This window comes from Manis javanica, chromosome 16 (assembly GCF_040802235.1).
Source record: "Manis javanica isolate MJ-LG chromosome 16, MJ_LKY, whole genome shotgun sequence".
In the NCBI taxonomy this organism is placed as follows: domain Eukaryota; kingdom Metazoa; phylum Chordata; class Mammalia; order Pholidota; family Manidae; genus Manis; species Manis javanica.
The window spans coordinates 56,694,732-56,719,980 of NC_133171.1; the positions used below are offsets into that span (position 1 = coordinate 56,694,732).

The following is a 25,249-nucleotide window of genomic DNA, read 5'->3' on the forward strand; positions in this document are numbered from 1 at the left end:
AGGTTCCCCAGGGAGGCCCAAGGTGGAGGGGACCAGCTGGGCTCATCCCAGCCAGGAAAGCCACCTCAGCCGCCCCCAGCTGCTCTCTCCCCCACTTCCCTAGCCCACTTCCTAGACTTGGGCCTTTGGCTCTTCACCACTCCATCCTCTCTCTTCTCCCTCCAGCTCCCCAAGCACCCAGGTCCTCTCCCTCCTCCAGAAAAATCACCCGTAAAGGCAGCCCCCCTCACTCCCCTGCTTCCAGGCCAAGTGGATGAGGCATCATCTCACTGAGTCCACCGTCTCTAGGGGGCCTGTAGGGCTGCGCCAGCGGCAAGCTCAGCAGGGGACGGAGCTTACACTCCAGTGCTGGTGGACGCCAAGAAGTGAACAAATATTCCCTCGTTAGGTTGTTAACAACAGTTCCTGGAAGAGTCAGGAGCAGCCCTCCAGCAATGACCTTGCCATTGGTGTACCATCCTCCTGGTGGGCTAAGCCTGAGGTGTCCTGCACTGCCTCCCGGAGGGCACCAAGTGAGCCCTCGCTGCCCACAGTGGGAACTGTCTTGATAAAGCACCTCTCTGCCTCGCCGCCACACTCTCAGTGCTTCCAGAGACTGCCTCCCAGATGAACCGCCCTCATCATTTCCTTGTCTCAGAGTCAGCTTCCGGAGGAGCCCCAGTGGGAACACCACAGGTGGGGAGGCAGGAATGCAAGCTGGTGGGGAGACAGGCCCGTCCTTTCTGCTCTGGTGCATCTCTCTCTCCTTAAGACCAGTCATTGTACACTTGGTCCCTCTGAGACTGTCCGTCCTGTTCTAAGCCCCCTGCATCCACGGCCTCCTGGAGGCAGGCACCAGGTCTATGCCCTCTGGGTGATGCTCCAGGTGGGTGTGCAGCATGCTCTCCTGAAAGCACACAACTCTGGGATGAATTCTGACCTGGAAGAAGGGGTCCCCCATTTACCAATACTAGGGGTGGGATGCATGCAGCTTGCTCACCTCCCCTTCCTGGCCAAGTAGAGCTGCCCTGGCCATGACTGGAGCAGAAAGAGGCAAGAAGCACGGACCCAATCCACGTACAACACTCTGTCCAACCCGATGCCTCTGGGGCAAATGTCCCACCAGAGGGATACTGCATCCCTTCCCCTGTGAGGGGAATCACAGGCCTCCCATTTTAGCACACATTCAGTGAGCTGGCCAGAGACAGAGGCTCCTAGCTTTCAACTGCAGCCCTGATCCTTGCTGTGCAGCTCTGAGCTATAGCAACAAACAGGACAGAAGATATCCTGCCTCATGGAGCTGCCTGTCTAGAGGGGCTAGACAGACAAGAAAGCCGAAGGACAAGTGAATGATCAAGTGTGTTGGAAGGTGACATGAGCTGTGGGGAAGAACAAGGCAGGGAGGGGACAGAGAGGGATGGTGGAAGTTGGAGTGATGATGTTTTACAAGGGATGGTCAGAGAAGGTCATGCTCAGAAAGCAACATTTCAGCAGAGACCTGAAGGAGGTCAGCAGGAGCTGTGCAGGTATCTGGGGGAAGAGCATCAGGCAGAGGGAACAGCCAGTGCTAAGGCCCTGAGGCAGACAGGGCTACCTCACTTGAGGAACAGGGGCTATGTGGCTGGAGTAGAGTGAGGGGGAGAAGGGAGGAATGAGGGTGGGGTTGGGGGCAGACTCTGGGGGGAGGACACAGAGCACACGGGCCCTTGTAGGTCAGAGAGAGGCCTCTGACTCCCCCAACCCAACAGTGAGATGGGGGCCCCTGTGGGCATGAGAAGAGGTGGGATGCTATCAGGTTCAGGTTTTAAAGGGTCTCTGGCTGCTGAGTGAAAGGTGGACTTGGGAAGTGGCAGGGCTAGGAGGACAGGGAGCCCGCTGGTGGGCGGCTGAAGTCCTCCAGGTGATAGAAGCAGGGAGAAGTGGTTGGAGTCTGGAAATACCGTGCGGCTGGAGCCAAAGGTAATTGCTAATTGTTCAGATGCATGAGAGGAAGGAGTCAAGGATGGCTCTGAGGTTTGGGCCTGAGCAACTGGCAGGTAGGATGCTGTTTCCTGGGATGGGGCACTTGGGGGGAGCCCAGGAACTCGGTTTTACAGACCTCAGTTCCCCATAAAGAGCCAAATGGAGATGTCTCCTTACTCTCCCCTACAGCTTCTGTGAGGCATGGGATATGGGGGCCTACCCGGGGCCAAATTGTTCTTCCAATCCAGGGCCAGACTCCTGGCTGAGCCCCAGGCCTCAAGTGTTCCTGGGGCTTCCCTTCAGCAACCTCTGAAATAGAGAAGGCTATTCGGGGCAGACTGGGAACCCAGCCTGGCTTCTAGGCAAGTGCGCTGGGCTACAGGCCCACTGGGTGCCATGGGGTAGGGCTGGAAAATGTGCCCCAGGAGGCCAATCTGGCGGGCTCACTGCCCCAGCATTTGGGGACCAGAGTGTAAGTGAGAGATTGAGCAAGCAAAGACAGAGCCAGGGACTGTGGGACGATAAACAATGAAAGAGAGGGCACATACTGCCTAGAAAAGGCAGGCCAGGATATGGGAGGTCAGGGCCAGACCTGGAGAGCCTGGAGAAGGGACAGCTCCTTCCTGTGTTTGCCAGAAACCTGTCCTCCAGGACTCAGCAGCCCCCCATCCTGGCTGTCGACATGAGGCAGGACAGATGCATGTGCCAGGCCTTGGAGGGTGGGAGGGTCTCCAGATCCCCCCAAAGGAGAGAGGGGAGCCATGGGTCCCAGCTTGGCACCCTTTGCCAACCCAGAAGAGGGTGGTGGGGTCAGAGAAGTAGGGGCCAGACTTGTGAGTGTCCACAGGTCACTTGGCTGCTGCTCCTGGGCACATCTACATCCCCTACCCACTCCTGCCCTATTGCCACCCCAGGCCCTTAACCCTAAAGCAGGAGCCCTCTGGGCCTAGGCTTGGCAGGTGCAACTAATGCTTGAAATGAATGAAGCCACATCAGCTTCTCAGTGTGAATACCCCCCTCTTGGCCTTGTACCAGGCCCTCTGCCCCAGTGCCCATGGAACAGGGAGCCCCACAGTGTGGTGCCAGGGCCCAACAAACGACCCAGCCCAGATCTCAGGAGGTGCTGGGTAGAAAAGGTGGGTGGGAGAGGGGGCAAGCCCTTTGCTGCCCAGGTACCTGAAGTGCACCCAAGGTTGCCCACACCAAGTCCCCTGACTCTCTCGGGCTGGGATCTCCCTTCATGTCAACCTTCAGCTCTGTCCCAGGGCAAACGGACCAGCTGCAGCCCACCCACTGCACTCTTGCAGGCCCCCTCCTGCCTACTGTGTGCCCAGAGCCAGGCAGCTCGGCCTAGCTCCTCCCCGGGCCTCAACCCCACCCCCTCCTGAGCAGCGGTCAGAGGCTCCTCCGCAGTGCCTCCAGGAGCAGTGCAGCAGAGGGAGAGAGAAGTGGAGCGGAGCGAGGGCCACAGGCACCCCCATCCAATGGGGCTGATCTCCTGTACCCCAGTATGGAAACCCTGGGCTTACTGGGTATGAAGCAGTGGTCCTTTGAGAGACCTGGGGAATCAAGGTCTGCAGGGAGAATGAGGGGAAAGAACCCAAGCTTGGGAGAGAAGGAGAAAGTTCCTCTTGCCTGACCAGGGGGCTCTAAGCCCAATGCCTGAGACCAGCTGGGCCAGCAGGGAGGTCCACTGGGGTGGTGGGTGAGACAGGTGGGACGTGGGCCTGTGCTCCAATGACCAGGGCCTGGCCTTGCCCAAAGTGGGGGTGGGGGCCATCTCCACTTCTTCCTGCCCACCCTCTAGCCTCAGCCTGGGGAGGGGTGCACTGTTGGTCCATGGCAGCCCCAGCCCCTCTAAGCCCACTTCCCTCATGGAGTGAGCATTTCTACAGTCAGAACCTGTGCAGTGGTGGAGAGAGGGATGGAAGTGCAGAGGAGGGAAGGCAACAGAGAGGGGCAGTCCTCCTGATGAGCAGGCTCCATCTTAAGGGGGCCTCCCAGGGTGCTGGCTGCTCTCCCCCACGTCCACTGGCCCTGGCCCCTCCAGCCTGCATGCTTCCTCCCAGGGACTGCTGGTAGGCAGGCAGGGGCAGTGGGCCCCGACCCTCCATGCAGCCTCCTCCAGCTGTCCCCGTTGGGATGCCTACCTGGGCCTGGCTGGGCACCAAGCCAGGGGCAGGTAGGAGCACACTGCCCCTGCTGGGCCAGGCCAGGGCCGGAGGGGCTGGCTGTCCTCCTCCTCCTCCGTGGTGGCAGGTGGGGAGGGGGCCTGGCGCCCGGGCTGGGGGCTCTGTCCTCTTGGGTTCCCTCCACCGGCTTCTCAGGAAGGCAGCAGCTCCAGAACTGCGGAAGCCAGCTCCCCGCCCCGCAGCGCCGCCTCCTCCCCCTACCTCCTCCCGACCCGCCTCCTTCTCCAGCCACCCACCTCCTGCTCGTTTCTATGGCAACTGGGCAATGCTTGTACAGACAGCCTCCCGCCCATGTACACCAGGGGACACCCTCCTTCTGCATGGCGCCTTCACCTTCACCGTGATGCTGGTGAACGCACAGGTTCACACGGCCACCCCTGACTGTGGGGAGCACCCTGCTCCAGCCCCTTTCCTCTCACTCTCCCTGAGACCTTGCTTCCCAACATCTGTTCAAGACATTGTAAGCTGCCCCTTTCCACTCATTTCTCTCAAGCCCTTAAAACTTACAGCCTGAAGTTCCATAAAAGACTTCCATTTGCTTGATCATTTATTCTCATTCCTCAAATTTTTATTTCAAGTCTTTTCAGGGTCAGGCTGAGTGTGAGATGCTCAACTACAATTTCATTATATGAGATTCCATACCGATTTCACAGAGTGGAAACTGAGGCCCACAGTAGTCAAACAACTTGTCTGAGCATCCAAGATTCCTGGGCTAGTTACTGGCAGTGAGGCCTCGTGATTCCACCTCTGGTGCTTCCCCCACAGGCCACAGCCGTCAGAAACTCCCACACACACAGCAAACACTATCATGGTCAGCACTGCACACATGGTCCATACACTCTATGTGTCCATGCACACATGCACCCCATCAACACACGTATATATACAAACAGCAGCGCATGTATTCGTGCACATGCATTTTCACAGGTCTGAGTACCTGCAGATTCAGACACAGGTAATACTCACATACACATACACATAACCATAACACTACTATCAGCACAGACCCAGCTTTAAGGCATGTGTACACACATCTACACAGATCTGAACACACACAAATGCTTCCCACACAGAATCACGGCTATACACAAAAGCCCCCAGCCCTAGCCTCATGGGAGGTGATCAGTGGCAAAGTTAAAGTGTCCCAACCAGGGGACTGAAGGTGAGCACTGAAAGAGGGGCTCTGTCCACTCCACACTCGCCCTCTAGGGATCAGACACTAATCTGCGCCCTGGGTCTCAGCTCCGCTGCTGGAGGGACTGGAGTTGGGTGGAGACCAGGTACCTGCTCCACCTTCCTCGTTCTGAAAGGCTTCTCTGCCCATCCAGACTAGATCTACCTAGATCTCCCTCAGCCTAGGGATCACAGATGTCTATACCCACCCCCAGCTGCAGTTGCCGCCCAGTCCTGGGACTTGGAATTATGAAAGGCTTCAGACAGCCCTGCCACCTCCCAGGAGGGACAACATCAAGTGACGGGGGAGGGCGTGGTGGGGAGCAGATCAAGTGGAGACTGGAGCCCAGGGCACTTAGCATGCCCCACAGGATGTGATGTCCCCAGCCCAGTACCACCTCGGACCTCAGGCAAGGATCACAGCAGCCCCTGTGCCCCAGGGCAATTCTCAGATACCGCACACAGCCCAGAGAGGGCAGATAAAATTGGAAAGAGCCGGAAGCCCACTGAAATTTAAGCATAAAGCAAAAGTAAAACTGCCTTTTCATAATAATGATAGCCTTTTCCATTTTTCATCCCATCTAAGACCCCTCTCAATCATAAGACTGATGCCAACTACACTGATATGCCATAAATTGTATGAAGCATCCCAATATCAGAGATGTCAAATGTGAGGGAGGATAATCATCTTGGGATAGATGACACAGCATTTCATTCATTCAACAGGTATTTATTAGGCACCCACTAGGTGCCAGGGACTGTCCTAGGTGCTGGGACACAGCCATGAGCCATGGGCAAAACCAAGTCCCTCCTTCAAGGGTGACAAGCTGGTGCATCCACTGAACTCCTATTCTCCTGCAGCACCTCTGGCCGTCACAGCAGCTGCAGGTGAGGTACCTACCAGAGCTGATTAGGAAACAGAAGCTCTAGAGATTGAGCAAAGCTAGTAAATGCCTCGACTGCGATTTGAAACCTCTGTCTGCCAAGCTTTTTTCAATACTCCACACTGGTTCCATTAAGAAAGATCTGATTAGGAGGCACAGCAACAGCTACCCATTTCCTAGAAGTTTCACAGCCAAGTGTGCTTCTCATCCTTAGATCAAAGGTAGGGCAAGGTCATATGAAGTGTTAGTCAAGTAATGGGTATGAGTAAGGAACCCCCCAGAATGACCTCAGAGGTGACTTCCAACTGACCTTCCTTGGTCCAGCCACCTGATGTGGCTTGTCCTCAGGCCTGGAGGTCCTCAGCAGAGGATCAGGTGGAGGCTCAGGCCAGGAGGGTAGGGACGCCTGGTATCTGAGGGCAGAAGCTCCCTGGAGAGCGGGGAAACCTCAGCTAGAAGGCAGGGAGGGATTGAGTTCCCAGGCACTGTAAGCAGAGCCCCCTGCCCACCTGCTGGCCCCCAGCTGTGATCATGTTTCTCCTAAAAAGCCAGCTTCATCCAAGGATACCGAAGACAGCTCCCCTCCCCGACCCTTCTGTCAGCCTGATCTGGCCCCATCTGCTGCCTGTCAGAGCCCCCAGTTCTGCCCTCCACACTCAGGCTCCATGGAAGGAGCTGACCCCTTCTGTCACCCCTTACTGACCAGCCCAGAGGGCATCCACCCCCACCCCACTCCCACTGTTAGTCTGATCCAGCCACATCTGCTGTTGGGAGGGCCCCCAAGTCACCCGTCTGCAGCCTTCTACTCCCCAAATTGCAGGTCCAGACAGGTCAGGTATACCCCTTACACTACACACACACATACCCCAAGCCCAAGCTCAGCCCCTATTCCTGGATCTTAACCACATTCCAGTCCTACAGACAGAATCAGTCTACAAACAAGGAGGCCTCACCCAGACCACAGAACAGCCCCCTCATGCCCCCCAGAAGAAGCTAACTCGTCCTGTCACCACCTCCTCATCCATCCCTAAAAGCATTCATTGCACCCCCTTCCCTGCCCAGCACACTTATCCCACATGTTCCCCAGCACCAGGCAAAGGTAATCAGGGCTGATTAGCTGCTGCTTTGCATATCATTTGCATAATTTCCCATGACTGTCAAAACGCCAGAATCCTCCAAACCCCTACCCATGACAGGTGGGGCTGGCCAGCTCTGAGAGATAAAATGGACAAAGCTCCCCTGAGGGTCTGTGTAGGGGGCTAAACACGTGGGCATAGAGAAAATCAAAGGGAGAAAATCAGCAGTGACTTCGAGTTTCAGACCCAGAAAGGCATGCAGAAGAGAAGGAGTGGATACTTACTGAGCACCTGCCAAGTCCGGGCACTATGCACAGTGCTTTATGCACTTTGCTCATTTGTTTATCATAATGAACCATTTTATAGATGTGGAAACTGAGGCTCACAGTAGTTAAGGCCTCACTAGTGAAAGCCTGAGTTCCAGGTCCAGCAGCTTGGGCACCAGCTGGGAGCTGGTAGGAAATGCAGAATCTCAGGTCCTACCCCAGACCTCCTAACTAAAAAGCTGCATTGCCAAAAGACCCCAGGAGACTAGATGGTGAGAAGTGCTAGGTTAAAGGACTTGCCCTATGATACTCAGCTGGAAGATGAAGCTGGTATCAGAGCTGAGGCATCTGACCAAATCCCATGCTAGTGTCTTTAATACATTTAATGCATATTTCCTGAACACCTACTATGTGCAACACTACTCTAGGGAGTGGGATACAGCAGATAACCAGACAGACAACACCCAAACCTCATGGGCACTTCATGCCAAAGTGGGGGGGACACACAACAAATAAACAATAGAAGTTCAGGTGGTGATAAGTGCTATCAAGAAAAATAACGTGGGGTAAAGAGACAGGATGAGTCTATCGGGACCATTTTAGAATCCCTCTTTGAAGAGATGACATTGGAACAGAGACCTAAATAAAGGGGGAAAGGGAAGTATGTGATGATTTCAGCAAAGAGTGTCTTCTGGCACTTTTGGAACAGCAAGGGCAAATGTCCTGAGGCAGGAGTGAGGTAGGCATGTTGAAGGCACCCCAAAACTAATGGATGGTTGGATGGTTGGATGGTTGAGTAGATGACGGTATGGCAGGTATAGTAAGCCAGACAGTGAGAGGCAGTAAATAAGGTAGGAATAAAGAAGAGGGGGGCAGGGGCTAGATCCTATAGGGACTTGTACACCATGGTGAGAACACTACTGTCTTATTCTACAGGTAGACTTCGGTATTTTTGAGCAAGGGGAGAAGGGATCCAATTTATGCTTTGAAAAGGTCACTGGGGCTTTTACATGGAAAAGTGACTAGGAGGCAAGGGCTGAAGCAAGCAGACCAGCTGAGAGGTCTTTCCAATATTTATTCCCAACAGAAATGAGTGCTCTGGCCAAAAAAATACATGTCCAAGAACATTTGCTCATCATAGCAAATTCTGTTCAAAGCACTTTGTTCATAATAGCTGAAAACTATTAGCAATCCAAGTGACCATCCACAGGACTGATAAGGAAATTGTGTGGTTTATTGCATGTGGTAGAGGCAGCTTGCATTTCCACTGCTGTATAGGATTCCACTGTGCAAATCCCACTGTGTGGTTTGTTCACACGGTTACATCTTATACAGCAATGAAAACATCTGACCACACACGACCACATGGATAAATATCAAGACATCATGTTGAACAAGAGAAGCCAAACTTAAAGGAACACACACAGTGGATTCTATTTATATGAAGTTCAAGAACAGGCAAATCTGGACTTCTGGATCCTGGAGTAGACGTAGTTCTCCCTGTCGCTCCTGTGAAGTACAGCTAAAAGCCCTGGACATTATTTATAAACCAAACCTATGGAGATTCTAAAAGGGGAGAGGAGGCAGACTGAGTAGGGACCTCAGGACCCAAGGGACAATGTGGCAGTGAGTTCTCTGGGTTTTCTTTTGAACCCAAACATTCCCTTTGGAGCTGGAGAAGTCAACAACCCAGAAATACCTGTGACTGTGGACAAAACATCCCCAAGAAAAGCCTGTCCTCTCTAGTCAGAGGACTAGGACAGGCACAGCCTAGCAAGACAAAAACCTTTAAAACAATAAGTGCCCTACTCTAGCCAAACACCCCGGAAAAAACTGCAGCCTCAGCCCCAAACCCACCTGCATAAACAGAGGCAGAGTGGGGAGCATTGCCTGGGTATAACCAGTGTCCCATCCCCTGCCACCAGGCTGGTGACAGAGAACAAGTGGGGGGCCAGCACTTCCATCCCCACCAGCAGTAGCAAGGCATCCCTCCTCTCCATGCTGGGCTCTCTTCTCTTCCACATGGCCTCAGCTGGGGCTAAAATGTCCAAGGCAGCCTCTTCATTCACATGACTGACTCTCAATGAGATGGCTGGGGTAGCTAGGAGCCGCTGGCTGGGGTGCCTGTCCCTCTCCCATCCCTCCACCCATACCCCATTTTCCCCTCCAGTGTAGTCTCTTCAGCAAGGTACCTGGACCTACTTATGGGGTAGCTTGGGGGTCCAAGAGTGAACATTCCAGAAGGACAGGTTCCAGTGTGTAAGCACTTACCTATCAAGCCTCTGCTTCAGTCATGCTGGTCAATGTCTCATTGGCCAAAGCAAGTCACATGATCAAGCCTAGAGTCAATGGTAGGATGCATGGGTACACCAGGGTGTGAATAGCAGGAGGTAGGGTTCACAGGTCGGGGTAGAGAGCACTGCAGTAAGTCTGCAGTGGGGCAGAAGATTTTGCATTTTTATGACTTAGTTCCCCATTATGATACAGGGTTCCAGTGACCACACTTCCAGAACTGGTCCTATCCTACAGCACCTGATCTGTAACACCACCACTAAAGAGGTTTTTAAATCTCCCCGCCTGTTCTGGTCCCTGATTAAAGGGAATGCCACAGACACCATCACTGTTCGGGGCGGCTGACAGCCCAGGGAAGACTCCCGCACACTGGGACACAAGAACACCATCCAGACCCCGGCTTCTTCAACAAACCTGGGATTCTGGCTTTTAGTCCAGACTCAGCCCCGTTCCAGCCAGGTGGCCATGCGCAGGTTACTCCCCTCTCTGAGTACTAGTTTCCTCTCCTCTAAGTGAGGGCATGGGACCAGATTAGCAATCTCTAATTTCTGCACCACCGAGGGACCCTTCCTGTGTTTCTTCACTCAAGTAACTACCCAGGTTTCCTAAGATTTTTTTTCTACCAGAAACTGCACATGCTAAGCAATTATCTAAAACCTGGAATTCTACTTGGAATTGAGAAAATTCTTAGCAAAAGCAAAGAGCTCTGAGGTATTGGATAGACTGGCCTGCCTCAGCTTAGGAGATGCTCAATTTGGGTACAGTTTTCTGCAATATTCAAAATAACCCAGGCCCTCTGGGATCTCAGGGGCCTCCAGCTGACATCCACTAGACAGGGTGTCCTCTAAGTAAGAACCCATCCAGCTCTAAGTATTCTGCGTGCTGGGCGTCTCTCAAGCCCCACCACAAGCCAGCACACTGCCGAGTACCATGGGGAAAACTCACGGCGTCTAAGGCTACACTGTCCATTACAGTAGCCACTAGCACCATTTGACTATTTAAAATTATGTTAAATAGAATTGAAAATTCAGTTCCTAAAAAGAAAAATCAAATCCTCAGTCACACTAGCCACATTTCATGTGCTCAACAGCCACATGTGGCTACCATATTGGATAGTGCAGATATAGAACATTTCCATCACTGCAGAAAGTTCAAATGGACAGTGCTGGAAGGTATGGTCAAAAAAACCACAAATGCAGGCATGTCCAACATTACACTTTCCAAAAGGAGAGTTCCCACACACCAAATTCTGGCTGCTCTATGGCTCATATGATATGGTAAAGTTGCATTTCTTGGACAAAAAAAATTGGCTCTATAACAGTACAAAAGCACACTTAGGGATGCAGCCAACCTTTAAAATCATGTACTGTATTTAAAGAGAGATGCTTATGCTCCAGATAAAACTGCATTACCACTATATCAGGAAGCCACCAAGTATGACCCCTCCCATAACTCACCCCCTCCTAGGGATCCCCCACCCTCAGAGAGGGGAGAGACAGGGGCTATGTCTGCTTGTCCTGACACATAGAAACTTCTTTGACCCTGTAAGTCCCATACGTTGCATTCTATAGTATTTCTGTGTCTATTTCCAAAGAAAGGAATCCTCTGTGAGAGGACAGTGTGGGAAGATGGTAGGGATGCCTGATTTATCGCAAGAGACATTTTTAGCAGCAGACACTGTTGGTTGTCTAACCAAACACTGTTCCTCCTTTGTCCTTGTTGACCAGTCTCAACTGCATTCAGTGACTCAGAAGAAATGCAGCTTGGCCTAAAGCAAGTGTCTTGCTTGCAGGTTTCAGCCCTGAGAGAGTTCACTATGGATCCAATGAGACCAAGAAATGACAACAGAACATTCTTGGGATAAAGGGGTTTATTCCCAGCTGTATTCTCCCAGCAGCAGGTCGAGCACTAGAATCACATCTGCATCCAGCAGTCTGCAGATCTGTAATCCATCTCCATCTCTGCCTCCACGCAGAGCACTGGGCAGAGCTCTTTATATAGTGACTCATTCAATAGTAGTTCATTGCCTACAGGTGTGGAAACAGTAGCCTAGCAGGGGACCAATTACCTCATCAGGTAGTGTAGGGTCAGGTGAGGATCCTGGCCAGAGAAACTTCCATTTTCCCCAAACAAAGTTTCTTAACTTCGGTACTACTGATATAGTTTGGACTGGATAATTCTTTACTATGGGGCTGTCCTGTCCATTGTAGAGTGTTTGGCAGCATCCCTGGCCTCCACCTACTAGATGCCAATAACAGCCATCCCAAGTTATAACAACTAAAAATCCCTGCAGACATTTCCAGATGTCCCCTGGAGGGTAAAGTCAATCCAAGTTGAGAACCACTGGTCTAAGGTGTAAATTCTAAGCCAGTGGTTGTCAAACTTAAACGTGCATCAGAATCACCCGAAGGGCTTGTTAAATCAGATTGCTGAGCCTTACCCCCAAAGTTTATGATTTAGTGAGTCTGTGATAGGGCTTTAGAATATGGATTTCTTTCAAGTATCCAGGATTTCTCATGGTCCAGAAATCCCACTTTAAGAATTACTGGCCTAAGTTATTTGTGGTGCTCCTGTTCCCTTAGCCAATCAGACCAGAGGGAAAGAGCTTCCAGGAAGGATTTCCCTGTTGATGATAAGAGACACTTGGGAAGAAACAGTTCCCTGTCTTCTTGAACACTGTGGAGTCTGCATGTGATGTTTGGAGCTGTGGCAGACATCTTACGACCACAGGCGGAGTTAACTTGAGGTCCAAACCTACCCAACAAGAATGGAAAAAGCTGGTTCCTAGAGGTGGTAGAGTTACAGAACTAACTAATGCCGGAGCTGCCCTCAGGAGATCCTGGTGACAAGGTAGAGCCTTCCTTTTTGTTTAAGTAGTTCTCAAACTTTGTTGCCCATTAGAATACTTTTAAAACTCACCCATAACAATTAAGTCAGAATCTCTGAGTGTAGGACCCAAGAATCAGTACTTTGTAGAAGTTCCCCAATGTGTTTCAATGTGCAGTCGGGTTTGAAAACTCTTGCTACTCAAAGAGTGGTTGGTCGACCATCAACATTAGCATTACCCAGAAGCATGTCAGAAATGGAGACTCTTAGGCCCCACCCACACTTGGACCTACTGACTCACAGTCCACATTTCAATAGGTAATATGTGATCTATATGCATGATAAAATTTGAGAAACAATGGTTTAAGCCATTTTGAGTTGGTTTTTCTGTTATTGATATCACAACTATTACCATCTATAGGACCCACACATCTGGACACTGGGTTCACATGCTTAAATCATATCAAAATAATTCTTTCAAGAGAAACCCCAGTAGTGTTCCCAGTACTGCAGGGTACTGCGTCTATGGCACTAAGTTCACCATGGCCAGACCCACAACTTAGAAATTGTACTTCTTGGCATATACTCTTGGGAAAAACTTACCTGTGCTCAAGAAAACAAACATGTCAAAGAAAGAAAAACAATGTCCTTTGTAACTTTGTTCCATCATGAAAGAGAGAAAATTTAAATGTCCATAACTGGATGTGGATAAAATGAGAGTTCCTATGGCCAGGATTCTCACCTGGCCCTGGTTGACGAGCTCACTGCACACCTTTGAGAATACATGGCTGTTGACTCTATATAAAGAGCTCCGCCCAGTGCTCTGGGCACGACACGGTGGCAGGGCTGCAAGGCTGCAGGAGAGCAGAGCAGAGGCTGGAGTGGTGGCAGCGCCAAGGTCAGAGGCCCAGAGGACAGCTGTGTGGGACGACTGTGCAGAGAGGCCCGGAGGACAGCTGTGTGGGACTACTGTGCAGAGAAGCCCAGAGGACAGCTGTGCGGACAGAGGGGCCCAGAGGCAGAGACCCGCTTGCTGCATGCAGACTCACTCTGAGTGAACGGGATTTTAGTGACTGACCTGCCACATGGAAATAAAGTTGGGTATAACCCTTTCAACCCAAGAACATTTTGCTGTTGATTTCTTTGGTCACACTGAATCCATAGCGAACTTGCCCAGGGCTGAAACCCATTGGCAAGACACTGGAGTAACTGATGAGTAAATTATGGCATATTCTTATTACTATAATATTAGCTAATGTTTACTGAGTAAACACTGTCCTAAATGCTTTGTATGAATTACCTTGTTTAACCTCATAGCTTCCCTATAAATGAGGCATTATTATTATCCCCATTTTATAGATAAGGAAACTTACGTACAGAGCAGTAACTTTACTCAAGGTACTAGACAAAAGTCACTGAGCTGAGTGGGATTGAGATCAAGCAGTCTTGGCTCTAGCACTTATCTCCTAATCATTAAGGCAGCCTGCCGTTTGGGGGGAAAATATCTTCTTCCCTGATCTCTAAGCTTTCTACACATTGTGTCCACTCTTTCCACAGATACATCCAGGTCTATCACAGTACCTGTATTACTTAACCGTAACTAGTATTTTATGCATATCTGCTGGCCCCTCTTAGAGTGCTTCTCAACCTAGACACGCACATGAGAATTACCTGGAATACATTTTTAACTGTGGTAAAATATATATAACATAAAATTTACCATTTTAACTATTCCTAAGTGTACAATTAAGTATATTCACATTTGTTATGCAACCATTACCACAATCCATCACTAGAACTTTTTCATCATCCCAAACTGAAACTCTGTACCCACTAATAATGCCCTATTCCCATGCTCTCTCCGGCCCCTGGTAACCACTATTCTACCTTCTGTGTCTGTGAATTTGCCTAGTCTAAGTACCTCACATTAAGTAGACTCATACAGCATTCATTCTTTAGTGTCTGTCTTCTCACTTAGCATAATGTTTTCAAGGTTCACCTATTTGTAGCATGGATCAGAATTTCATACCTTTTTAAGGCTGAATCATATTCTATTTGTATATATACCGCATTTGTTTATCCATTCATCCTCTGATGGACATGGACTGTTTTCACCCTTTGGCTATTGTGAATAATGCTGCTATGAATGTTGGTGTTTCAGTATCTGTTTGAGTCTCTGCTTTCAATTCTTTTGGGTAGATACCTAGAAGTGCAATTTTGGATTGTTGTATGTTTAATTTTTTGACAAAGAGCCAAACAATTTTCCATAGCAGCTATACCATTTTACATTCCCATCAGAAATGTGAAGTGTTCCAGTTTCTCCACATCTTAACAATACTTGTTATTTCCTGTTTTTTTGGCTTTGGGTTTTGTTTTGTTTTTTAAATAATGGCTATCCTAATGGACATGGTGTCTCACTATAGTTTTGGTATGTATTTCCCTAATTTTGATAAAGTCCAGTTTGTTTTTTTCTTTTGTTGCCTGTGCTTTTGACGTCATATCCAAGAAATCAATACCAAATCCAATGTCATAGAGATTCCCCTACATTTTCTTCCAAGAATTTTATAGTTTTAGTTCTTACATTTAGGTCTTTGATCCATTTTTAGTTAATTTTTGTATATGGTGTAAGGTAAGGGTCAAACTTCATTCTTTTGCTCATGGATATCCAACTTTCTTACCTAGGACATTTTTAAAACTCCTCAAGTCCAGGCTGTACCCCAGAATCTCTGTGGTGGGGCCCAGGCATCAATAACTCAAAGTTCCTCAGGTAGTTGCCAAGGGTATCCTTGGTTGAGAACCACTGTCTTACTGCACTGAATTCTTCTTAGTCCCAGGTCTTCTTGTCTTGGTCTCTGTGTTCCCAGTTTCCAAGCACAGGCACAGACCATGGAGGTATTCAATGGGGTTTATGCTGGGCCTTGGGTGACTATGGGAGGTCCTAGCCCTGAAACTTTTCAAACACAGGGTTCCCCCACACCTTCCACACCAGGCACATCCAAGATGAACTAGAATTGGTCATGGGTTTAGCCCCAAGGGAAGGTGGGTGGACTCAGGAGAGGCCACAGAATCACATGGTAACAGGGCTCTGGACAGTGTGGGGCATGCTGTCGGTGCCATGAAATCAGAGATGTCTGGCTGCTGGGAAGGGCTGCCTAGGGGCAGGGCTGCCTAGGGGCAGGGCTGCCTAGGGGCAGGGCTGCCTAGGGGCAGGGCTGGGGTGCAGTCTTGCAGGGCCAGTGAGGAAGGGGAGCTAGAGCAGAGGTGCAGTGGCAGGCATTCATGGAGCAAATGGGAAAGCCTCACTGGAGAAGCTTCCCAAGGAGGACAGAAGAAATCCTTGTAACCGCAGCTGGCATCTGTTGGAAACCTGTCTGCCTGTGCTTTCCTCAGTTGTGTTTCCTCATCTTTATTACTGGGAATAACAGTATCACTCACAGAGCAGCTGGAAGGATTGCGTGACTTAGGACAGGAAAAGCCCCTGGTACTCTGCCTGACACAGAGGAAGTACTAAGTGCCAGCTAGATGTTCCATCGTTATTATCTCCTTTAATCTCAGCAACAACCCTGAGACAAGATCATTTCTATTTTTTTAAAGAGGAAATGGAATCAGAAAAGTGAAGTCAATGGCTCGACATCATACAGCAAGAATGAACCAGGATCCGAACTCTACTCTGTCCATCTCCAAAGCCTGTGCACAAAACTTCCACAAAACTGAGGGAACCAAGCCTGGATTCCTGGAATCCAGAGCTGGAAGGGGACTCTCATAGCCATTGTAACTGGCCCAACTCCTCCATTTTGTAGAGAAAGGCAGCCAGAGAAGGTCTGTGACAGCATGGGGCCTCACAGCATGTCAGGCTGGAGGAGATCAGGTTCTGAGGCTTCTAGAAGACCAGTGGGCAGGGCTGGTCACTGCCTCAGCCTCAGTTTCCCCATGGGTCAGGGAGCATGGAGTGCCCCATCTGCAGCCAGCTCGGCTGAGAGTGCAGCAGAGAGCCAGAGTGCCATCCTGGAGAAGGAAGCAGAGCAGCGCTGCACTGAGAGCCCACCCACCTGCCTCTCACCTCAGGCTGGCAGAGATCCCCCTGAGGGGCTCCGAAAACCCCACCCCCTCAGCTAGGGCCTGCATCCCAGGACCCCCTGACAAGCCCCCACTGCAGCCTTCTACCCACCATGGGAAGGAAGTCAGGCAATTACAGATGACCTTTGCAAGAGAGCAGAATGTGAGCTGGAATCCATTTGCCTGTGCAATTTTCATAATTACCACAGCAATTATCTCCAATGAACCATTGTGACTAAGGCTTCAGCACAGGTGCTAAGCCCCAGTATGCTTTAGCCCCACCTTCCTTTCACAGGCTGCCCTTCCTCCCAGACATTATCTCCTGCACGTGTGCATCCCATGGCCTCTCTACACGCCAGCAACCTCTGGAGTGGACTATGGTTAGTGGCTTCATCCCCATTGCAGAGATGAGGTAACAGAGGCCCATCCTCACTGTGGATGGATTGGCCCGTAAGCAGCTGAGTTCTGGTGGGAGCTACCCCTTAACACCTGCCTCATCTGGCTCTGTTTCTTCCTACTCAGCCTTTTCCTGGATGAGACAGAGGGACCCTTTGAGTAATTCTCTCTCCTTCAGAAACAGAAGGAAAATGGATACACAACTAGCACCCATGGTATGATTTAGGGAAGTTTGTTTTCTAAACCTGGATGTGTAACAAACATTTCTTTTTTAAAAAATTCACAGTACTGGTCCCCACCCTGGAGTTCTGATTCTGTTGATCTGGGGTAACACCCAAGTGTCCCTGTTTTGTCTTTATTTTTTAAAGCTCTCTCATATGATTTCAGTCATCAAGCCGGGTTGGGGAAATGCTAGGGGGTACAGGAAAGAATTCCTGAATATTTCCTGTTCCTTGTCACTGACTTTTCCAACAACTAAAAGTGCCTCTTTCTCACACCTAAATAACTCCTGGAAGAGTTAAGGGAAGAGGTGTGAGTCATTCACACTTTAGTATAAATAAGTTTACTCAGCCAGCTTTCTGCCTAATATCTAGCTGAGATTCTGCCTTTTTGTGAGGAAAGAAGGATGGGAACGAGGAGTGTTGATAAAGAAGGACAGAGAAGAGAACAGGAAGAGGGAGGGTGTAGAGCTGCTCCTGAGAGAGGTATCAGGAGTAAGCAGCTTCAGACTGAGCCAAATGACTTGGATGGTCTGTCCCATAATGGAAAAATCAGAGAGAGGCTTGAACTTACAGTAATTAACACTCATGCCAAAGTCCAAATAGTAACTAACTAGTGTTTGCCTGAGCCCTATGGGAGATGCCAAGCGCAGCATGAAGACCTGCCTATCCTGCCCCCAGTTGGGGAGTGGTCTAACTCCTCACAGCTCAAAGTGTTCTCCATGGACCAGCAGCTCTGGCACCTCCTGGGGGGTTGTGAGATAGGCAGCATCTTGGGCCCACTATATCTCCTGACTCAGAATCTTTCAGCAAGGTCCCCAGGACTCCCAAGCACATTAAAGTTGGAGAGGCTCTGGTCTAATTAGCACTTAGGCCCAGAAATCCTTGGGAATCACCTGCTTCTAAGAGGATATTAATGGGCAACAGGCAGAGGTACACCATAAAACAAGAAGAGGAGTACGGGGAAACTGGGCAGAGGGTTAAACCCCACAGAGGAGCCAGCACTGAGTTGCTTTCTAAAGAAAGGGAAGGGACAGAGGCCAATAAAACTAAGAAGTAAACCTGGGACCCTGGACCTGGAATCTGTCGCTGGATTCACAACTCACTTTGCCACTAATTTGCTGTATGACTTTGCACAAGTGATTGGCTTCAGTGTCTTCTTCTGTCAGATGGAGCTGATATGATACTATGTTCTCTTACTGTTTTTTAGGGATATTGTGAAGCACAAAGGAGCTGAGATGAGAAAGCACTTTGGAAAACTGTGAAACACTGGACATGGTGAGTCACTGTCACTGCTTCCCAGTGTCCTCATGAGACCCCACAGAAGCCTGGCCTCTCACCAGCAGAATTTACCTATTTCCTTCCCACAACCCTTCAGAACTGGAATATTATGCTGAAAGGAGTTGCATAAATCAAGTTACACAAGAGCATTACTATCTTATAACATTTTAATGCATCTGCCCGGATTTCATTTTGAAGATGACCTGGGAAATGGATATCAGATACAGTCAGGTATGGGTTGTCCCAGGGCTCCCCAAATTTCACACCCACCCACCTACCAGGAAGCAGTGGTTTTCCACCCTGACTGCACATAAGAAGCATTGATGTGTGGACCCCCAGAATGTCTAAAATAAAAGGACAGACAATATAAAGTGTTGACAAGAATGCAAAACAACCAGAACTCTCAAACACTGCTGGTGGGAGCAGAAAATGGTGCTGCCGCTTTGGAAAACCATTTGGCAATATCTACTACAGTTGAGCACATGTATCCACATGCTTCCACTCTTGGTTATACACCCAACAGTAATGAATACACATGGCCACCAAAAAACATATACATGGTTGCTCATGGCAGTGGTATTCATATTAGCCATAATATGAATTAGCACATTCATATATTCATTGGTTGCATCCAAACAATCCAAATGTCCATCAATAATTGAAAGAGTAAATAAACTGTGCAGTGCTGTGTGCTATGCTGCCCAGAAGCCTTGCTTCAGGGCAGAGGTACTGGTACCCCTTCCCCCCAGTTGTGGGGAGTATTTCCTGCTGACAGTTCAGTCCCTCCCCAAGCGCATTGCCCTCCACCTCACAGCCCCCTCCCAGAAGCAGCTCACGTCCAATGTCTGGCTCACACAGGCCTAATCCCTTGCCTTAATGCAGGATGACTCTGAAGCGCCAGCCCAGCCTCAGAGCTCCCCTTGGCATCAAGCGAGGCCTGTGTTCAAATGGCTCCTCAGTTCAACCTCTCCCTCTCCCTGCTTCCTGCTCCCCTCCCCTCTTACATGGGCTGTTCCTGAGAGTACTTCCCAGTGACACTTCTGTGCACAAGTCTGCATTTCAGAGTCTACTTCCACAGGAACCCACTCCGGCCAGTGGGGTCAGGAGTGGTTCTGTGAAGCAGCCCCTGAACATCAGGACAAGAAACTGGGACACCCACTAGGGGCTGGCAGTGAGGACATGGCTGGGCAGGAGAACTGGCAGCCCATAAGCAGAAGCAATGAAGCTGCTGTAAGTCCCCGGGGTTGGAAGTGTAAAGGAGTGCACTGTGGGGACAATACCTCCAGAGTCCGAGAGGCTGGGGGAGTAGTAATTGATTATGAAGCCCACGGAAAGGGGTGGCTTTTACGTGTCTATGGGGGAGGGCCTCTCAGGCCCTGGAGAAAGACAATGAAAGGCTTAAGAGTGATTAATCACTAATTTAAGGCCAACTGTGAAAGCCAAGGGCCTCCTTAACTGCAGATTAATTTTCTGCAGCTGGAGGGGAGGAAAAAGCTGAGGAGTAGGCACAGGGCTTAATTATAAGTGGAGTGGAACGTCAGAGAAGATGACTTCTCAGCCAACAATAAGTCTACAGTGCTAAGGTCAGGCCCCACTCAGGAAAGAGTGGATACCGAAGTGACCCCTCAGAGCCTAGCACACCCCCCTGCTTGAAGACAATGCTGAGGACCCTCCTCAGATCTGCCCCAGCTCCTCTCCTGGCCACCAGACCAATAACTAGGGTGAGTCCCGCCTCAGGCTGGCGGTGGGTGGGGGCCACAGCACACTGGCAGAAGCCAGCAGAGCACATGGGAAGCCATCTGAGGGCCTCAATCAAGAGCGGGGGGGCAGGATGTGAAACTGGATAAGGGAGAGTTAATTCCACATGCCAGACTCAGCACCATGGCAAGGACCCCAAAAGACAAGAAGGACTCAACCCACTGCTGGAAGGAAGCAGGGGCAATAGACAGTGGAACAGGGCTCAACGCTTTGGAGAAGCGGACACACCTGGGTGCCTGTGCCATGTCAGGCCACAAACACCCAGTTGTCCATCTTCCCCAGGTCAGCCTAAGGGATACCCCTTTGCCAAAGCCATAGGGGAAGTGCTGGTACAGGGGAGGTGGGAGAGTGGGGAGACTGGGGAAAGGGGGGCAGTGAAGGTGGAGGCGACAGCCATGGAGAGAGAGGACCCCCAGATAAGAGGCCAGGTGGCAGTGCTTAGCCATCAGAAGCAAGGTGGGTGCAATTATCACAACTACTGGCAAGGTCGGAGCAGCGGCTGGGATGGCACAACCGGCAGAGTTACGGAAACGGTGAGCAGAACCTGGCATCTTCAGCAGCAAGCCAGATGGGCAGCCAGCAAGATCACTGCCGACTCCATATTGTCAAAAGAAACCAAGACCCGGTGATCAGGGGGCTGAGGCTGCACCTCAATAAAAGTCATGATTCCTTGTCCAGTTTCCAGACCTGATAAGATTTCAGAACCAAATGACTGCAGTAGAGACCAGGTACACAGGGGAAGGGCCTTGTGACCCCAGAACAAGTACATGTGGTAATGATTTCACCAGTCCTTCCCCTGAGGGACTGACATGGCTGTTTATTTAGGGAACCATCACTGGAGAAAGAGGAATACCCAGGCATTTCCAGGACTAATAGATACAGGGTCCAAATGGCTATCAGTACTAGGAACCTAAACAAGCATCACGGCCCCCATTAGGTGGGAGCAGATAGAGGCCCGGTAATAAGTGGACTCCTGGCCCAGGTCTGGCCCACAGGGAGTCCAATGCATCTACCCTGTGTCACTCTGTATGACCTGGGGGCCATCACCACTCCTGTCTGGGGTGCCCTGTGGGTGAAGGGCTGCACTGTGCAGGGGGCTGGAGGAGCAGGGTTTAAGTTCACATCCTGATACCCATCCTCCTGTATGAACACCCAGAGGAGTGCTCTTGCAATCCCACCAGACTCTGTTCAAATCTTGGGCCTGTCATTTCCTGGCAAGTTACCCACAGGCCCATTTTCTCTCTGCAAAGCAGAGATGATGGCACCTACTTCACACGGCGGCTGTGAGAGCCGCAGCGGAGAGCAGTGTTCACAACACCTCCTCCTTCCTCATTCTCAGCTGACGGGTGTGTGGTTCATTCTGAGGAAATGGGAGCAGTCTAAAGAGAATGCCTGCACCTCCTGGTGCCCCCCATCCCAGGCCCTGCCTCCCCCGACTGGGGGCACAAGCCCCCAGCCCTCCTGGCCCTCCCACTGCCGTCCTCCAACAACTGCCCCTCTCCTATATGATTGGGTTTTCCTAGACACACAATCTTTCCCATCAAGAGAGAAACATGGTGCTGTTTCTCTTATTTTAAAAAAAGGCTCTCCCCAGACTCCACACCTCTCTTGGTTCCTGCCCCACAAGCCTGCTCCCGGGACATGCCTGGGAAGGCTGTCCAAACACCCTGTCTCCATTCCTTCCCCAAACCCCCTCCAATCAGGCTCTAGCACTCACTGACCACTGCCGACTCCACGAGGCCAGAACTCCTGGTCCCTCTGTAACCCTCCTTCCGTGGCCCTGACAGACATGGCCTCTCGGCTTCTCTGACACCACACTCCCACCCCTGTCACTCCTTGGTTCCCGGACCTCTAAACTTCAGCACACCATGGCACAGGCCTGGGCCTCTTCTCTTCCCCATCTACCCCTGAAGCAATCTCATCCCCCAGCCTGTGGCTTTAAATAGCCCACCCTCATACTTCCAGCCCAAGCCCTGCCACTGAACTCCAGCCCCATAAACCCAGCCAACTTGAGCCTTGCCGAGAATAACGAGTGCAAGGACTAAAACATCAACTTAATAGAAGTCCACAATGATAATCAAAACCTAAAAAAAACTTTAAAAATCTTAATAACCAAGTATCTGCAAGAATGTAGAACACTGGGATCCAACACACACTGCTTGTGAATGTGTGAATTGGTGCAACCACTTTGGAAAACAGTTTAGCATTATCTAGTAAGTTTGATCATACACATACCCCAGGACCCAGAAATTCCACTCCTAGGTGTATATCCTGCAGAACGGCATGCATGTCTATGCAGAGACATGGATAAGAATGTTCAGAGTGACATTTTTTACAGCTACAAATCAGGAACAACACTGATACCTGTAAACAGTAGCCTGGAGAAGTAAATCATGGCATATTCACACATTGGGAGACTATGCAGTGATGAAAAATGAAAGGACTACCACTACACAGAACACTCTAGATGCATAGTAAAAAGAAATGTAAAAAAAAAAGAAAGAAAAAATGTTAACTGAAAAAAAAACAGGATAAAAGAATACATAATTCCATTAATTAAAATTCAAAAAGAGAGCTATTGGGTTCTGGATGCATATATATGCGGTTTGCATAAACAAAGCAGCTGATCACAACTATTTAGAATAGGGGGTTCCTTTGGGACAGAGAGAGGCTAGTGTTGGTGGGGAAGGGTCCGAGTGGTCTTTTGGAACTGTAGCAATATTCTATTTTTGACCTAGAAGCTGGTAACTTGGGTGTTGGCTTTATATTTATTTGTTAAAATGTACAACATATTTTATGCATTTATATATATACATATTTTTTTTGCATTTTCATATTTTAAAAGTGGGGAAAATACTCACTGGTCACCATTGGAGGTTGCTAGAGCACCAACTCATTTCTCTAAAAAGTTGATAAATATAGGGAAAGAATTGAGTTTTCATACTACTACATATGCCATATTTTAGAATAACAAAATAGGTGAAGAGGGAAAGTTCTTTATAGAAGTCTAGCTAATGCAAATAAGATTATTAAAATAGAAAAATCACCATCTGGTGAGGAGAAAAATATGATGGAAATCAGATGTTAACTTGCAGCAAAAGTGGGATGGCCACGTTCTCAGGACTCCCCATCTCTCCCTTGTGTCCCCTCAGCAGCTTTGGAAGCACCTGATTTCCACACAGACCAAGCACTCCAGCCATTCCAGCCAGGCTGTGATCAGAGTACTGATCCACTGGCCACAGCAGCAGGAAGATGGGCTTATTTGCATATGCTTTGCATGCTACTTCATGTCCAAAATTTGCACAAATATTTCCAGAGCTTTTCCAAGGGGATCACAGGCCTCTCCTCAGGGCAGGCCTTGGAGACAGCCTCTAGGCCTGAGGTTTGGGACAGAGCTAAGCTGGGCAGTGGTTCAGAGCAGCCTGGGGATAGGGTAGGAAGCAGGTCCTAGGGGGAGTGTGGGTCTCAGGGATCTGGAGCTGATGCACGCTGGGGCACCTACCCCTATTCTACTGCCTCACAGACCCCCATTACCAAGGCAGTCTAGCAGGGCCCTCCCCACATTTACATCACTCAGGCAGCAATGTCCTGCCTTGGTTTATTCCTGTCGGCTTGTCTTGGCCCTGTTTGGGAGTGGTGAGGTGGGAAGGAAGCTCGCTGTGCTTTGCCACCCCTTCCCCAGGCCTGTCCAGGGGCACCCAAGCCAAGCCAGCTTTGCATGGTGAAGGGAAGGGGCCACCAATGCCCAGGCCAGCTGGGGCTGACAGAAGGACCCACCAGCCAATTAGGGCCAGTGACAACAGGGCTGGAAAGGGGGCAGAGGCAGGGATCCTGGGCTGTGGAGGATTGGAGAAACCTCCCAGCACAAGTGCCCCATCTGGGGCAGGGCCAGATGGGGCAGGTGAGATGGCAGCCTGTCACCCAACACTTGGGGAGCAGGCAGCAGTGGCAGGCTGGTGTCTGATGGAGCTGCCGATAGAGGTGACATCAGATATCCTGCTGTGGGTGGGGCCGAGGGAGGTGAGAGGGGAGGCAGGAGTGGGGAGAATCATGTCAAGACTGATTTTTGGACCCCAGCTCTGTCACCTTCACCAAGGGACCCTGGCTGGAAGCCTAAAGCCCCTCTGCAGCCTCAGCTTACTCATCTGAAAATGGGGTACTCTGCAGTGAAGTGAGCCAAGTGCCCAACACATAGTAGGTGCTCAGCAAGTATCACATGTTTTCATTATGGAAATTGGGGTGGCTGAGGGCTCAGCAGGGGTACTGAGGGTGGTGGACAGCTAAGTGCAGGACAGATCCACAGACTGGAAAGCGGGGTTCACTCACCATGGCCTGACCAGCACCCAGTTCAGCACAGGCACAGAGCATTCAGTACCTATTTACTGAGGGTAAAGCTAAGAAGCAGCGGCCATGAAGGCTTATCAACCAATCAGAGGATCCCAAGTAAGGATTTGAGCTCAAGCCCCAGGTCTGCCCACTTCCTGGCTGTGCAACCCCAGATAAGTCATTTCATGCACACATCTATCAAACAGGAATCATGGTAATTAATAAGTGCCTTCCTCACAGCTTATGTCAGGGCTTGAAGTGGAGGAGGGGTGTCAGTGCCCCTTTATCAGATGGGGCACCCACTGCCCAGCTACCGCAGGTGCTGGCTGCTTAGGGTCCAGCGGCCCGCCTCTCCTGAGAGCTGACTGTGGCTTCTGGGTGAGCAGCTTCATAGGGAAGCCTGGGAGGTTATGGCCCCCACCCCCAGGAGGCAGCCAGTGACTGCCCGATAAGGGGGTACAAAGGCCTGGGCCCTTGTCTCAAGGAAGGACACTCCCAGGGTGCTTGCTGCTCCCAGCCTACAGCTCCCTGCGGGATCAGGCTAGAGCCGGACTACAACTGAGA

General features: G+C 50.4%; 1 protein-coding gene across 7 annotated transcripts in view; it reads right to left on the reverse strand.

Moving 5' to 3' along the window:
- The window catches only part of PACSIN1 (protein kinase C and casein kinase substrate in neurons 1), a 47,883-nt gene that overhangs the window by 14,658 nt on the left and 7,976 nt on the right, over positions 1-25,249 (reverse strand). For 2 of the 7 annotated variants that reach the window (XM_017663099.3, XM_017663102.3), the window contains exon 1: positions 4,092-4,297. The exons of the other annotated variants lie outside the window; for them this stretch is intronic. The gene's annotated coding sequence lies outside the window, so the exon portion shown is untranslated. Of the gene's footprint in view, positions 1-4,091; positions 4,298-25,249 lie in introns of those variants that run through there. 7 annotated transcript variants of the gene reach the window in all.